Raw genomic sequence first — 16571 nt, 5'->3', positions numbered from 1 at the left:
AAATGTCATAATGCCTCTGTATCGCTCCATGGTGAGACCGCACCTTGAATACTGTGTACAATTCTGGTCGCCGCATCTCAAAAAAGATATAATTGCGATGGAGAAGGTACAGAGAAGGGCTACCAAAATGATAAAGGGAATGGAACAACTCCCCTATGAGGAAAGACTAAAGAGGTTAGGACTTTTCAGCTTGGAGAAGAAACGATTGAGGGGGGATATGATAGAGGTGTTTAAAATCATGAGAGGTCTAGAACGGGTAGATGTGAATCGGTTATTTACTCTTTTGGATAGTAGAAAGACTAGGGGGCACTCCATGAAGTTAGCATGGGGCACATTTAAAACTAATCGGAGAAAGTTCTTTTTTACTCAACGCACAATTAAACTCTGGAATTTGTTGCCAGAGAATGTGGTTCGTGCAGTTAGTATAGCTGTGTTTAAAAAAGGATTGGATAAGTTCTTGGAGGAGAAGTCCATTACCTGCTATTAAGTTCACTTAGAGAACTGCCATTAGCAATGGTTACATGGAATAGACTTAGTTTTTGGGTACTTGCCAGGTTCTTGTGGCCTGGATTGGCCACTGTTGGAAACAGGATGCTGGGCTTGATGGACCCTTGGTCTGACCCAGTATGGCATTTTCTTATGTTCTTATGAGTCTAGAGTCAGAGAAAATTAGCAGTGGATCAGGTAACTGACAGGCTGTGAGTGAACCGGGCCTGCATGCAGACAGGCAGGATAGCACAGCAGCTTGTGAAAGATCACAGAAAGGCCAGGATTTAAGCCATCAGCGTTCTAGCCCTCTGGTTGTTTTTATTTGCTGCTTGGTTTATGTCAGAGTGGTATCAATGAGGTAGGGAGCTTAGATTTATCCAGAGTAGCTTGCTGTGCATTCCAGCTGTTTCAGATCAAGGATGTGTTTTTCATAGCAGCAGAGACACCATGGAATAGTCTGCCTACAGAGATCAGGCATGAGATGAATCTTTTAACCTTAAGATAAAAAGGTAAAATCCTGGGATTTTTCTAATGATCTGAGATCAGTGTTTCCCATCCCTCTTCTGGAGGCAGAGCTAACTGATCTGGATTGTAGGATATCCTGATTGAATATGCATGAGAGATTTGCATATTCATTGTGGCAATGAATATGCAATGAGAATATGGGTTGTGGATATTTGTATAGACTGGTAATGGTCAGAGCTAATTTTTAATTTTAACTAGTCTATCTTTGGATTGTTATGTTCTTTCACTTTTGTTATAACTGCATATAAATTGTAAATGTCAGGGGTGGCTAACTCTCTTCAACAGCCACAAACACGTCTAGTTTACAGGATAGCCACAATGAATATGCACTAGATAGATTTGCATACAATGAAGGCAGTGCCCTGCAAGTCCATCTCATGCATATTCATTGCGGATATCCTGAAAACCAGACCTGATTTGGCCAGCCCTGGTAGATGTTGATTTTGTAAAGCACCTTGGGTAATCTCTAGTCTGGGAAGGCGGCCTAAAAATGCCTGTAAATAAATAAGCAAGGCATGATCGTGTGGGGCAGTAAAGATTTTCTACAGGCAAAGTTGCCTTTTGAACATCATCAACAGCAAATCTAAGAACTTGCTTTCTTTCTATTTTTTTTTTTGACCTGGTAGTTTCTTCTCTTGCTTTTAATTTCCAGCTCAGTCAGAACCAGGGCAGGGATCTGATACCATGAGCCTTTATTTGCAACTATCCAGCAATTTTCTATTTCATATTGTGCCCCTCCCCCAATGTATCTATCTGGTCTGGGGGCTCCTTCCAGAACCCTGCAATCATAGACCCTGAATCCAGCCACTGCGGGTCACCCTTAAGTAGGGACTGTTTTCAGTTTTTATTTTTTTCCTGGGAATTTCAATCTTATAAGAAAAGAAAAATAAGTGGAAAAATGACTGTTATAACATACAGGAGAAAAATCAGTGTAAGTGTCATTTTTACACCAATTATTTTTTTTGTTATAACATTGAAACTCCTCGGAAACATAAAATAAGTGAAAACAATAACTTTGCTTATCTCACTCCTCAGGAAATTACAGAGTCACAGGATAGGAGGCAGTGCTCTCTTGTGGGTCGGTATTTGGCTTAAAGGTCAGAAACAGAGGGTGTGACTAAATGGTCAGTTTTCCAAATTGAGAAAGGTGGTTAGTGGAGTAGCACAGGGATTGGTACTGGAACCTGTGCTGTTTAACATATTCCTAAATGATCTGGAAAAGGGAATGATGAGTGTGATAGGTGTCGTACAGCCAGCACTAAATAATTTCCTTCCCTGCCTTTGGGGAATTTTGTATGGTCTATTCTTTTTCTTTTTGGGATGGGCATAGAGCCTTGGAAATCTTCTGGGGCAGAGATTTATTTATTTTATTTGTACGCGTTTATATACCGAAGTTTAGCTAGAGGCCTTCACTCCGGTTTACAGGTAGAACAACTTATTACAATTGAAGAAACAACTGGTATAACAATATAACTGGTAAGACAACAGATGTGGATAGGTTGTGACAACGGAAGCAAACTGGTTATAGTCAACAGATTAAATGGCAACAGAGATGCGAGAGGAGAGTTGGCTGTTTTGAAGTGGTGCTTGGTAGGCCCATTGGTTTCCAAGGATGGGTTTGAGAGGTATTGGAGATTTTTTTTTTTCATCTTTTTGACTCATTTCTAGAGGAGGGCTGTACCCATAAGGGCCAGCTCTGTGGGTGCAATGTATGCTTGAGCACCCCCAATAATGAGTAAAGCTCTTCAATCTGTCTGGGTGGGGGATAATTTGAATTGAGTTTACAGCCTCATTCATTTTGAAAAGTTGTCTCCTATGGCTGTACCCTCCTTATCTTAATGGCTGGAGATCCAGTGACTCTATCCTGCATTCAGTATACAGTGTGGGGGGATAGAGCTGGAATTTGAAGATCATCGGTGCAGTATGTGGAGACAGAGGGCTTTTGGAGGTTTCTCTCCTCTATTGCATGTTTGTGCACAAAGAGAATTTTCCTACCCTCTGTGGGAAAGGAGTTTTGGACTCTGGTTCAGGGCAAGGAGACAGGGTCTGAAAGAGTTGGCACCATGGAGAGAGATACGTACGCTTTTGGCATCATGATTTTTCTTCTGCCGTTCATGATTTTTGCAGTATTGAGTTGGATCTTGTTTTTTTAAGTACATCTTTTGTTGAACACAAGCATTGCCTTCTCATTTTGTGTGGTCTGTTGTGCCAAGAGAAACCAAGTAGCATGAGTATTCCTCTCAGCAGCTGGGAAGCTGATAACATTTAATGACTGTCTGAGCACCAACCTCCACTACACTGAGGGCCCCAGAGGTGTATACCTCCTCCCCACCAGTGGAACCCATTGCCTCCCAGGAGCTACTAGAGCATAGCAATGGAAGAGAGAATCAGAAGGCCTGCGTGATGGTGGGCTCCTTGGAACTGTGTGGGCCCCTTAGCCTAATGAATAGAAAAGAGTGAGTGAGAGTATGAGAGTGTGTGTGCGAGTTACACAAGTGATGTGATCAAATTTGCAAATGACACCAAATTATTCAAAGTAGTTAAAACAGCAGCATATTGCAAAGTACGTGCAGAAGGCCTTCGTGGGACTAGGTGACTGGGCAATTGATTGCCAGATGAAATTTAATGCGAAAAGCACAAAGTGATACCCATAGGGAGAATAATCCCAAGTCCAGGCATGCAATGCTGGGTTCTTTCCTGGGAGTCACCACCCAGGAAAAGGACCTTGGAGACAATACCTTGAAATCCTTGGCTCAGAGCATAGCAGCAGTCAAAAAAATAGCAAATAGATTGTTAGGAATGATTTGAAAAGGAATGGAGAATGAAACAGAAAATATATTGCCTGTATCCTGCCCTGGTGTGAGCACACCTTGAGTTCTGTGTGCAGTTCTGGTCATCCCATCTCCAGAAAGATTTATTTATTTATTTGAAGAGTTTTATATACCGTTATTCGGGAAGCCATCATAACGGTTTACAAAGTGAATAAATTTAACAAAGAGGTTTTGAAATATCATAACATGTTGTAATTACAATAATAAATATAACCAAGTAAGTCTCTGAAGATATAAGGTTGAATATGGAGGGAGGTTATTATGGATGATAATTAAGGTTATGGGTTCATTTGAGAGTTGGTCTGTGTAGAAGATTGTGGATCCATGAAGAATTTACGAAACAGTAAAGTTTTTAGGTCTTTTTTGAAGGTTTTGATATTGTGTTGAGATCTTAGGTCTTCAGGTAGTGTGTTCCAAAGATTAGGGGAGGCGATGGAGAAGGCTCTCTCTCTTGTTGTTGTTAGATGAGCATCTTTGACAGTGGGGATAGATAAGAGGTTTGAATTGCTGGATCGTAGGTTTCTTGAGGAGTTTTGAAGAGTTATGTTAAGGGTATTATGTTATTATTATTATTATCAACAAACACAGAAGCAGAACACCTCTCTATTATAGTCAAAAACCAATCAAAGAGAGGGAAAAGGATCAAATGTCCAATCCACAAAATTTACAACCAGTTAGTAGCAAATGACAATATCATAAAGTTTTTAACTTTGGTGAGAAGTGCAATTTTGGTTTCACACTTAAACCTTTTTTAGGGTGATTTGAAAATAAAAATTGGGATAAAAAATAGACTAAGAGATTAGAATAAAATTTAGCACGAGCAAAATGACAATAAATGATTGAATTTATATCTTGCTTTGTAAGCTGATTAAGGCTTGCGGCCCATTGCGAGGCGAGAGGCCGCAGATTGAATTTCCAAAGCAAAAAAACTTTATGATATTGTCATTTGCTACTAACTGGTTGTAAATTTTGTGGATTGGACATTTGATCCTTTTCCCTCTCTTTGATTGGTTTTTGATTATTATTATTATGTCATTATTATGGTATTAAGTTATGTTAAGATATAGCAGAACTAGAAAAGGTGCAGAGAAGGGCAACCAAAATGATAAAGGGGATGGGATCATCTCTCCTATGATGAGAGGCCATGCAGGCTAGGGCTCTTCAGCTTGGAAAAGAGACGGCTGAGAGGGGACATGATAGAAGTTTATGAAATCATGACGGGAGTGGGTAAATAAAGGACAATTATTTACTCTTTCAGGTAATACTAAAATAAGGGGATACTCCATTAAACTAATAAAGCAAATTGGAGAAAATTATTTTTCACTCAGCACATTATCAATCTGCGGAATCCATGGCTAGGGGACGTGATCAAGGCGAATAGCATAGCAAGTTTGGACAAGTTCCTGGAGGAAAAATCCATAGCACATTATTAGCCAGGTAGATTACAGAAAGCTACTGCTATCCCTGGGAGTAACAGAAATCAGATCTTCTCTATGGGATCTGCTAGGCAGGGGCAGTTCTATCATAAGGTAGGGTAAGGCAGCCGTCTCCAATTGCAAAGTTTTGAGGTGGCAAAAGTTCCCCCTAAAATACCTCACACCCCGTATCCAGATACAAAATGCCCGCAGGCAGAAAGCACACATCAGTGGCTAGGAGGCTCCAAATAATGGAGGCACCACTCAGGGATCCCAAAGACAGCAGAGTGGCCTGGGTTTATGATATGCCCATAGGGATCCCAGGCCCCACCAGTGGGAAGAAGACTGAGTTATGACATATCTACGGGGGTCCCAGGTCCCGTGGCTAAGATGATGGCGGCGGCAGCGTGGAACTATGACGTGCCTGCAGGGATCCCAGGCACCGCAGGGGCTCCTGCACCCCGTGGGCAGGAAGAGACCCAGTGGGTAGGATGTGATGGAAGGGAAAGGAAGAGAAGGTGGGAGAGTAAGGATTTAAGTAAGTGGGAAGGGATGGAAGAGAAAGGGGGTGAGAAGGGAGGGAAGGAAAGCAAAGGGGGCCGAGTGAGATGGGATGAAAGAGACGAGAAGGGGTTGAGTGCGAAGGAAGAGAAGGGAAGGGAAGAAGTAGCAAATGAGCATATGAGTCTGTGTGTGTGAGAGAGTGTGAGTGAGCATGGAAAGGGCCAGTGCTTCAATTAGGCAAACTAAGTGGTTGCTTAGAATGCCAACATTTTGGGGGGGGTGGCAAAATCCAGCAAACATGAGGCCCAAAGGGTGGTGCGTCAGAGCCAATATTGCCAAAGAAGGGAGTGCTGTGCTGGAACCACTGCCGCTGATAGGAGGAAGTGCTGTGCTGAAGGGGGATGAATGTCCAGAGGATTGTAGGGTGCCAAACACTCTTGCACCAGCCCTGAGCATGTGTTTTGAGAATGAACATGTTTGTGAGTACATGAGAGAGAGAGAGAAGACAAGGTTTTTGTGTAGCTCCCCTTCCCCTACTAATCCAGGACAATTTCAGGATGACTGGAAATCTAAATATCCCAGGAATGGAAAGCTGGAATTTTCTTTGTATCCTAATTATTCTTGGATGTTTTTTTATGTGAATTTACTTTTAGAATGTTATTTATTTGTCAGTTGTCTTGAAATATTTATTTATGAGTATGGTTTTACTATTATGACTGATGTTTTATATTTCTTGATTTTATTATTTTATGAGGAATGGTGAGGTTTGTTTTTTTTTCATTGTTGAACTGCAAACAGAGTCTGGCTTTTTGTGATTTCCAGTTCATTTTTTGTCTGCATGTTTCTATATATAGAATGGTTCATCCAGTCTGCCCAGCAAGCTTCTTATGGTAGTATCTGCTGCCCCATGCAGGCTACCCCCATGTTTCTCTTAAGGATAACAATTGCTGCTGTGCAGTTATCCCCAAGCCTTATGATAACCCATAAAAAAATTACTGCTGGCAATATTTTTATTGGGTGATCAGCCTTCTTGAAAACTCATTCAGGGCTGCTTGATGTGCTAAGCTTAGGGACTTGGCTGTAGAAACAGTCCTGTGTTTTTTCCCTTATGTCTACGTATCAGTACCCCAGACCATATAAGTCAGGGTCCATGTTGGTTGTTGTCTGAATCCAATGCCTCTTCCCCCCCATTCCTGCCGTCTAAGCAGAGAGCAATGTTACAGTTGCATCAAAAGAATCAAGGTTTATTGATTAAGGGTAGTAATCCCTTGCCTTCTGTTACGAGTACTAACTGCTACTCTGTGCAGGTTACCCCAATGCTTATCAGTTCCCCAGACTGTAAAAGTCATGGCCCTTGTTGGTTATTGTCTAAATACAATTCCCCTTTTCCCCAGCTACTGAAGGGGAGAGCAATGATGCAATTGCATCAAAAGCATCAAGGTTTATTGGTTAAGGGTAGTAACTGCCACACCAGCAAGTTACCCCCATGCACCCTTTTCTTCTTTTCCATCCTCTAACCATTAGTGATCCATAGTGTTTATCCCATGCCCCTTTGAATTCTTAGACTGTTTTAGTCTTCACCACCTCCTCTGGAAGGGCATGCCAGGCATCCACCACCCTCTCTGTGAAGAAATATTTCCTGATGTTGGTTCTGAGTCATGCCCTCTGTAGTTTCATTTAGTGACCCCCTAGTTCTACTTTTTCCTTTCCAACATAAAAAGTTCAAAGTTCATGAATCATTAATATCTTTCAGGTATCTGAAGGTCTGTCTCATATCTCCCCTGCACCTCTTCTCTTCCAGGGTATACATATTTAGATCCTTCAGCCTCTCCTCATAAGTCTTCTGATACAGACCCCACACCATTGTGGTCACTCTTCTCTGGACCATCTCTATCTTGTCTCTATACTTTTTGAGAGTCTCCAGAACTGAACATAGTACTCCAGGTGAGGCCTCTCCAAGGACCTGCATAACAAGGGCATTATCACCTTATTTTTCTTACTGATTATTCCTCTCTCTATGTAGCCCAGCATTCTTCTGGCTTTAGCTATCGCCTTGTCACACTGCTTCGCCATTTTCAGATCGCCAAACACTATAACCCCAAGATCCCACTCTTGGTCCATGAACATCAGTCTTTCAACCCCCATCACATACTTTGGATTACCGCACCCCAGATGCTTGACTCTGCACTTCTTGGCATTGAATCCCAGCTAAACAAACAAACAGCCTCTATATTATCCCCCCTTTTTTCAAGGATCAAATTACAAATATCATGGGATCTTGTGTTTTACTAAACAAACTGATGTCTGGTATTCCTTCATGGGGTAACAACCAAGTATAGGTGTAATTCCAACAGAGACAGATACTGTTTTTACTCTTAAACTTGTGTCCATGCTATTGTGTATAAATAGTGAACGACCTCTATACTTTAAATAATAAACAGAATGAACCAAACTGTTCCAAACCTCTCCTTGCTAACACAGCTCTGCTGTTGTAGTGAAGCAACGACTTTTCAGACTTAGCTTCTCTAGAAATTTAAATCACTGAAGGAAGGTGCTGTGTATCTACCCGACACTGTCAGTGTTTCGACGTTGCATGTCTGCTTCAGGGGCTGGAGAGAGTGCGTAGCGTACTGGTTTCTGAACGTTGCTTTTCTTGTTGGACAGCATCCATGTTGTCCTCCTATAAATTTAGAGAACCCTGGGACTAATCAACTCTTATTCTGGGAGGCAGCTCAACCCAAGGTTACCTGGTAAGGTCTTAGTTAGCTACAAGGCTTTGAAACTTAATTTCATTGTTTTATAATGCTACAATTGCACTTATTCACCTTTCCCTATCCCATTGGTGTTAGCATACATATTCTAAGATGGGCATAGATCGTGCGTGTTGTAGTCTGGTAATAGGTCCAAATTCTCTTTATCACAAGAGAGCATCGGTCTTCTCATAAAAGGATGACTCTACAAGTTTTCTTTCAGGTCCTCAAACTATCTCAATCATGGTCCAGTTCTATGTCATGTCCTGGTTGCCAATTTAAGATGCTAAATGTATAAATATAACAGCACTATTTGATGGTATGTAATGCGATTGTGGGAGATAAAAATATACAATGTTGATCCTCAAAATATGAAAAAAAAATGTTAACCTTTGAAAAGCATTGCAGAAAAGTAACCGTCATACCGTGTGTCTCTCCATATAAAAAGTTATATCACACTGGAGACAATTCTCATCAAATGGTGGTTGACTTATAGGACTTATATGCATCGGACTGGCAATTCACCTGTCAGTCTAATGCAATGTGCTTATTTTAAAGCCAGTGGATGTACCTTCTAATAATTTTATGTGGCAATCGTAGTAAATTGGTTATAAATGCTAAAGGATCAATGTGGTCAGTAAAATACTGACCACTCAATCTCCTTATTCAGTCCTGTTAGAGAAAGTATCCCAATTAAAAATAAAGTGTTGTTCTATCTGAATGAGTTTGAGATTTTGATTTCCCCCTCTGATGGAACAGGGGATCTGTAGAAGACCTGCTGCACTGACATCTTCCAGCAGGTGTGATGCTGCCAACCAATGGTGCACCAGAGGTGCTCCTTCTTTTTGAGTTCTTATGCAACTAAGATGCTCCTGTAGGCGTATCTTTAACATGCACATGGTTTTACCAATATAAACCAAATTGCAAGGGCACCAAATAGCATAGATAATATTCGCTGAAATACATGATAAATTTTGATGGAAATAAAAAGGACGGCATCCTGGTAACTGAAGAGGTTGACCTTGGAATATTAATGTGCATACACTGCATCAGCCACATCTGAATTGGTCATGTGGTGCGATGTTACTATCGTCTACATTTGGAATGTTGAAATTAGAATGGACCACTATATTGTGGATATTTTTAGCTCTTTTGAGAGTGAAGGTGGGAGGCTCGCGAAAAACTGGATGAATCAGTAATATTGCCTAATGTCTTCTGATACTAGTTTTCATTTGTTTGGTATATGGGATGAAAGGTAAAACACACACTATGTTATGATTCTCAGGTGAAGCTGATCCTTTTAATAGAAGATCCCTATTGGCCCATCCAGCTGCCAAATCTCAGACCACTCTTCAAGCTTTCTTAAATCACTTTTCATTCTCTCTACTCCTTCAGGCATGTCCACCCTGTTGCAGATCTTAGTATCATCTGCAAACAAACTTTACCTTCTATCCCTTCCTCAAGGTGGCTCACAAAGGTATTGAACAGAACTAGTCCCAATATCAATCTCTATGGCACTCCACTTAACATGGATCTCTCTTCAGAGTAGGTTGGGTTCCATTTACCATTACATGCTGTTTCCTATCAGTCAACCAGTTTGTAATCCATGCCACCACGTAGGTACTAACTCTCAAGTTTCTCATTTTATTCATGAACCTCCTATGCGGGACCATATCGAAAGCTTTGCTGAAATACAGAGATTACATTGCGTGCTCTTCCTCGATCCAATTCTCTAGTCACAATCAAATTTGTCTGAAAAGGACCTTCTCCTGGTGAATCCATGCTGCCTCAGGTCCAGCAGCCCACCCAATTATAGATAATTCACTATCCTTTTCTTCAGCAGCATCTCCATTAATTTTCCCACCACCGAGGCGAGGCTAATCGGCCTATGGTTTCCAGCCTTCTCTCTGCTACCACTCTTGTGAAGCAGGACCACCACCGCTCTTATCCAATCCCATGGCAACACTCCTGTTTCCAGTGATCTATTGAACAGGTTCTTCAGCGGATCCGCCAGCACATCTCTGAGCTCCTTCAGTATCCTGGGATGTATCTCATCTGGCCCCATGGTCTTATCCACTTTCAGTTTGTCATGCTCTTCCCATACATTTTGTTCTATAAATGGAGTTTCGTTTACCCCATTCCCAGCTACAGTCTTGTCAACCAGCAACGGTCCTTCTCCAGATTCTTCTTTAGTGAACACCGAATTGAAGTATTTGTTTATAATTTCCACCATTTCTTTGTCTCTCTCCACACATCGCTCCTCGTCACCTTTCAATTTCACTATTCCTCTCTTCTGGCCTCCCTTCTTTTACTGATATATCTGAAAAATATTTTGTTACCTCGCTTTACTTCATTGGCAATCTTTACTTCCACTTTTCTGATTTCTTTCTTCATCTCCCTCAGTTTCACCAGGTATTCTTCCCTGTGTTCCTATTTTTGAGATCCTTTATACTTCTTGAACGCTGTTCTTTTTGCCTGTTTTTATAGTCAGCCACTTCCTTTGAGAACCAGATTAGTTTCTTTTTCCTCTTACTTTTGTTTACTTTTTCAACATATATTGTTGCCTTTAGAATAGCTCCTTTTAATTTAGCCCACTGTTGTCCCACTGTACCCATTATCTCCCAATCTTCTAGTTATTCCTCCAGAACATCCCCATTTTGACAAAGTCAGTATTTTTGAAATTCAAAACTTGGGTCTTCGTGTGACATCTCTGTATCTTATTTGTGATAACAAACCATACTGTCTGGTGATCACTGGTGCTCAAGTGGGCACCTACCCGGACATTAGAGACATTTTGCCCATTTGTGAGCACTAGATGGAGTATCACACCCTCTCTTGTGGGCTCCATTACCGTTTGTTTGAGCAGAGTCCCTTGAAGGGCATGCATTCTCTCTCTACTTCTTGCAGATGCCACAGAAGGGATATCCAATCAACATCTGGCAGATTAAAATCTCCAGTGAGCAACATATCTCCCTTTTTTTTACCACATTTTTGATATCTTCAACCAGATCTGTGTCCAGTTCTTCTGACTGAGTCAGAGGTCTGTAGATCACACCGATGTAAATGGAAGAACCATCCTCTTTTTTTCGGACAACCCACAATGCTTCTTCTCTACCCCACTTCCCTTGCAGTTCAGTTGCTTGGATATTGTTTTTGACATAATAGAGCTACTTCTCCCTCTTTTCTGTCCTCTCTGTCCTTCCTTAACAAGTTAAGAGCCCAGGATGCCCGTTTCCCAGTCATGAGAATCAGTGAACCATGTGTCTGTGACAGCAATAATATCCAGGTTTGCTTCCACCATTAGGGCCTGCAGGTCTGGGATTTTATTGTTTAGATTATGAGCATTTGTGGTCATAGTTTCCCAACTTTTCTCCCTTGGTTTGCTGCTCTTCCTAGTCACCTTCTCTGCTATTTTGAGCTGGTTGATTTTGTTTTCTCCTCCCACTTCTTCTATCATTTTGGGGTGACATGGCAATTTCATTAGCTACCCCCTGCCACCGCTGCCCTCTAGTTTAAAAGCCTGATGTGTGCTCATGTAAAATTAATGCATAATTTTTCATTGTGAGTGGTGAGAGCTGGTAGTGGCGGCCGCAAGACTGGAAGATTCGCTGAACACCTGATACCCTTGCACTGGCCCTGAGTCAGTACGCCACGCACAGACCCTCACCATTCTCCTATCTCCCACTTCCCCAGGATGCAAATACCGGCGAAGGGTGGGAAGCAGATGGCAGGGTTGCCGGCTTCCTAAAAATATTATCACTCACAATCTTATCTGCCATACCTCTGGGAACTTTGTATCCTGCCTGCCCACTTCTTTCCCCAGCATTTCAAATCATTGAAAGGACCAAATTCCAAGGGGGGACACAACCTTCTTGCCATCTCTGTGATTTGACCTAGTACGACGCCTGGGGAGCACCAGCCTCTCTCTCGCCTCAGGCAGCAGCTTGCCTTGCAACCTGGATTGGCCACTGTCTTGCGACAGTGGGCTTGATAGATCTTGGCTCTGACCTAGCAGGGCATTCCTTATGTTCTCAATCAATGCTCCTCGGCATTTGTCCCGTGCTTTCTCGAACTGTTATTGCTTTAGCCTTTATCTCCTGCACTGGGAGGTCATGAAGAAATACTTTCTGATGCTATTCCCGAGTCTAACCCTTTGGATCCTCGTATCATGATCATTGCTTCTTAAACTTCTTTACTCTGAACAAAGTTTTTGTTTTTACTAGCTTAGAGGCCAAACTATTGTTTTGTAACGTGTTTAAGGCCTCTGACTAAATTGTGGACTGAAGTCTTAGGTTGGTGACACAGAATAAATGTATCTATCGCATACTGAATATAGAGGAGCTACCAAAGAGCACATTATATTTTTTAATTGCAGGGGAGGATCGGATGCTAACCTGCAGCTGGAGGGCTAAAATCAGGATATTTGCAAACATTTTAGCTCTCCCTCTTTTTCTTCCCCCATACAATACCCCAAAAATCTCTAGTCTGGAAAAAAAATCAGGACAGTTGGCAACCCTAAGTGCATATTTTGTTAAACCATTACCATTCCGTAAATACCTCTGTGAACTTTGATTTTCTGGAACAATTCCAACTGTGGCTGTGTTGTTTTTCCTACTGGAGGTAAAGTAAAGGTCCACAGATCGAAGGGCCCTGAGGCGAGACCTCCCCACTGCTGTGAACTATTATATGAATGCTGATCTTAGAGAAAATGATGGGAAGATCTCAGCAAACAATCAGGAAAAGTGCAGTCGTATAGACACAGGAAAGTACATTTTAAATATTTCTAATGTCAAAATTACATCATCCTTAAAAAAAAATATCATTTTCAGCCGCAATAATGTAATGGATCAAGACGCTTGTCTTTGGTCAACAGTGTTCTGCAACACAATCACATGTTAGCAAAATGTCACACGGAGCATAGTTTATTCCAAAGTATTTATTTTACAAATTATTATATCCACAGTTGAATGATAGTGTTTTTAAAAGCATTTCACTAAAAACAGGGATGCGGTTTATAGATTTGTTCAAAGTGGAAAAAAAACAACAGTAGTATACCATGATAATTTCTGCATAAAACACATTTCTAACCATCTCCTCGCTCCCCATGATGATGCACCTCAACTGGTGAATGTTTGACAGATGGATCAGGTCTGGGTCTGCTATCACAGCACATATTTTCGGAAACATTCAACTTTTCTTCTGATTCTATGTAAATTTAAGAGTCCTAGTTATCTCTTTAAGAGTCCTAGTATCTCTTAACTCAAATGCATTCTCATTTGGTCAAATTCCCAAGTGACATTGTTTTGTCCTAATAATTTATTATTTTTTTACAATATATTTTAAAATAAAGTGCGTGCACCTTTTATTCAAGTCATGATTGGTTTTCAACTTCGTCCCTGTCCCCCTGAGTCTATGCCTCAGCTATTCATGGCATTTGCATGCATTACACATACAAGCTCAAAGCTTTCCTGCTAGCACATTGACTTTTTGAGTTCATTTAAAGGGAAACTGAGCTATCCTGCAAGAAGCACTGACTGGCAGAGAGTATTTCTTTTAATGCAAGTCAATCTTCTTGGAATGAACTTCCACGTAATTTGTGTAGTTTACATCTCTGCGTAGATGCCCAGTCTGCAAAATTCAAGAATCACTTAGCAAATGGTTGAAGATATTCAGCTTGCAGCATGTGTTTCTCGTGGATCAAAAAAAGATGTGAGCCAGCACAAGAAATATTATAATTTGTGCCTATTTGTTTTGCACACCTTCCATGTTTCATAGACTAGAACAGGGATAAGCAACTCCAATCCTGGAGTGCCACAAACAGGTCTGGTTTTTAGGACATCTACAATGAATATGTATGAGAGAAATCTGCATGTACTGCCTCCAATGAATGCAGTTCTTTCTCCTGCAAAGCCATTGTAGATATCCTGAAAACCAGACCAGTTTGCAGCACTTGAGAACTGTTCTATGAAACTGGTAGGTAAGCAAAAAAAAAAAAAAAAAAAATTAGGCACAGGATTAGATGATTAAGGGTCAGATGTGTTAAGCATTTCCCTCATAGTAACAAAATAGGAAACCCCCCTATTAAAATGTTATCATTGACCCAGCTGTTTCCCCTCTTGCTTCTTTAGGCTTCCAGCTCACAGCTGGGATCTGGTGCAACTGAGCCTTTACTTACAATTCTCCAAATATTTTTCCTATTTTATATTCACTCCTAACTTACTATAGTCCTGTCATTGCTGTGACAGACTTCAGTCAGGGGCCATACACCAGAACTTCTTCTGGAACCATGCAATCATGGATCCTAAATCTGGCCACCGGGTGTCGCCATTGCACAATGACTGTGGCTCCTTCCCCTCCCTCCTGGGACTGTGGGCTCTGCCTCAATGGCATCTCCAGACCTGAGGAATGGAAGACCCAATTCAGCGATCGAACCAGGGACCTTCTGCATAGCAATGCTCAGCGCTGCCTCTGAGCTATTGGGTTGGTCCAAGATTTTTTTGTTTCAATCTGTCTTTTCTGGTCAATAAGCTGAAACAAATAAATTGATTTACTTAGATAAGTTGCTCCCACCATATCAGAAAATATAACAAATAATAAGTCAGGAATGAAATGAAATTAAGAATGCAAAGATGGAGAGGGAGCAACTTAATATTTTGGTGGTAGGCCTGCAAGTTACCGTTGTGGAGCCTGTGCCTGGCTTCTGATTCCTAGACCTGCAGAGCATTGGGCTGTAGTGAGGTCAGTGCTCACAGCCCTCAGGAGGATGAGAATCCCAGCAATTTTAGGGTGCATGCAGTCTGACCTTTGGCTGAGAGGGTTAAAAATGAGTGAAAAACCACAGGCAGGGCTCCATAGTCTGGATGGGAGCCAGTTCTATTTGAGCTGTAAGCCCAAAGGAGAAGGTGGTGGTGGAAGCCACCGGTACCAAAAGAAAAAAAAAAAGAACAGAGATGGATATTTTATTTAACTGGCAGCTATTTTTTGCTAGAACTGTTTCGTTAACACAAGCCTTTGTTTACCTGCAAAATACCCCAGTGATCCTAGATGCATTTTTTCCATTAATAATGGAAAAATTAGCAGAAAACAAAAATAAATCACAGCAAGGAATCGTGTGCACTAGATTATCCCAAATTATTAAGTTATTTTTACAATTATTCCCCTGGGTTGCTACTTCAGAAAAATTGATGTTTTCACCAATGTCTGCTCATAATATGTATCTGCTGTACAAGGCTAGCCCGATGTAGTCATTTTAGTATGTTGGCGTGAACAAGCAAGGGTGGTTCACAGAGAGCAAACCTACACTTGCATGTTGCAATGACGTCAATCTTTAACCTTAAAATGCACCTCTGGCTGGACAGGCCAGCAAGCCCGTGCTGCAAAAACATTGGGTCTCTGTGTAACAGCGGGGCTGGGAGTGTAGAAACCTGCTCATTATATAAACAGACAGGGTGATGCCTTACCCAGCCAAGGTCAACCTGAAGAGGCTGATTGGGTGCAGATTTTGCCCCATTTCTGATTTCCCTCCATCTCCATGCATGCAATTGGGCAAAACCAGGATTGGGTCAGCCTCTTCAGTTTGACCTGGGCCTAGTGGCAACTGAGTATAAATTCTTCCCTACATGTGCCTTGTAATAGAATTTGACAGCTGTAAGAGTTTCTTTGGTAGACCTGGATCGCTGTAGAAGCGTTTAAGGGACCACTTTAGCCTATATACTAAAGATTCTTTGTCCCAGGCATGTCGTGAGATATAAGCCTGGTGTGTGTTATTTACTGACAAATCTCTGGCCCCCGTGGCAGGGACATAAGCCACAAAATAGGCTTAGTTACTTTTGGTGGCTATTAGTGTGCAAGGTACCATTCATAACCTTGTGTTTCAGGCTGGATTGGGTCATACAAGATGCAAAGAATTCCAACTGAAACAAGTCTTTCTATGGGCAGTGTAATGCCAGCTCTGCTTCATCTGCTGAGGCACTCTTTGCTGTCATAAACTGATTTAACAAGGGCATCCGCAGGGCTCCGGGCGGCCCCTCGGCTGCCTGTGGTAACAGCAAGGAGCC

Source organism: Rhinatrema bivittatum, chromosome 1, assembly GCF_901001135.1.
Source record: "Rhinatrema bivittatum chromosome 1, aRhiBiv1.1, whole genome shotgun sequence".
In the NCBI taxonomy this organism is placed as follows: domain Eukaryota; kingdom Metazoa; phylum Chordata; class Amphibia; order Gymnophiona; family Rhinatrematidae; genus Rhinatrema; species Rhinatrema bivittatum.
This window is presented reverse-complemented; position numbering follows the sequence as displayed.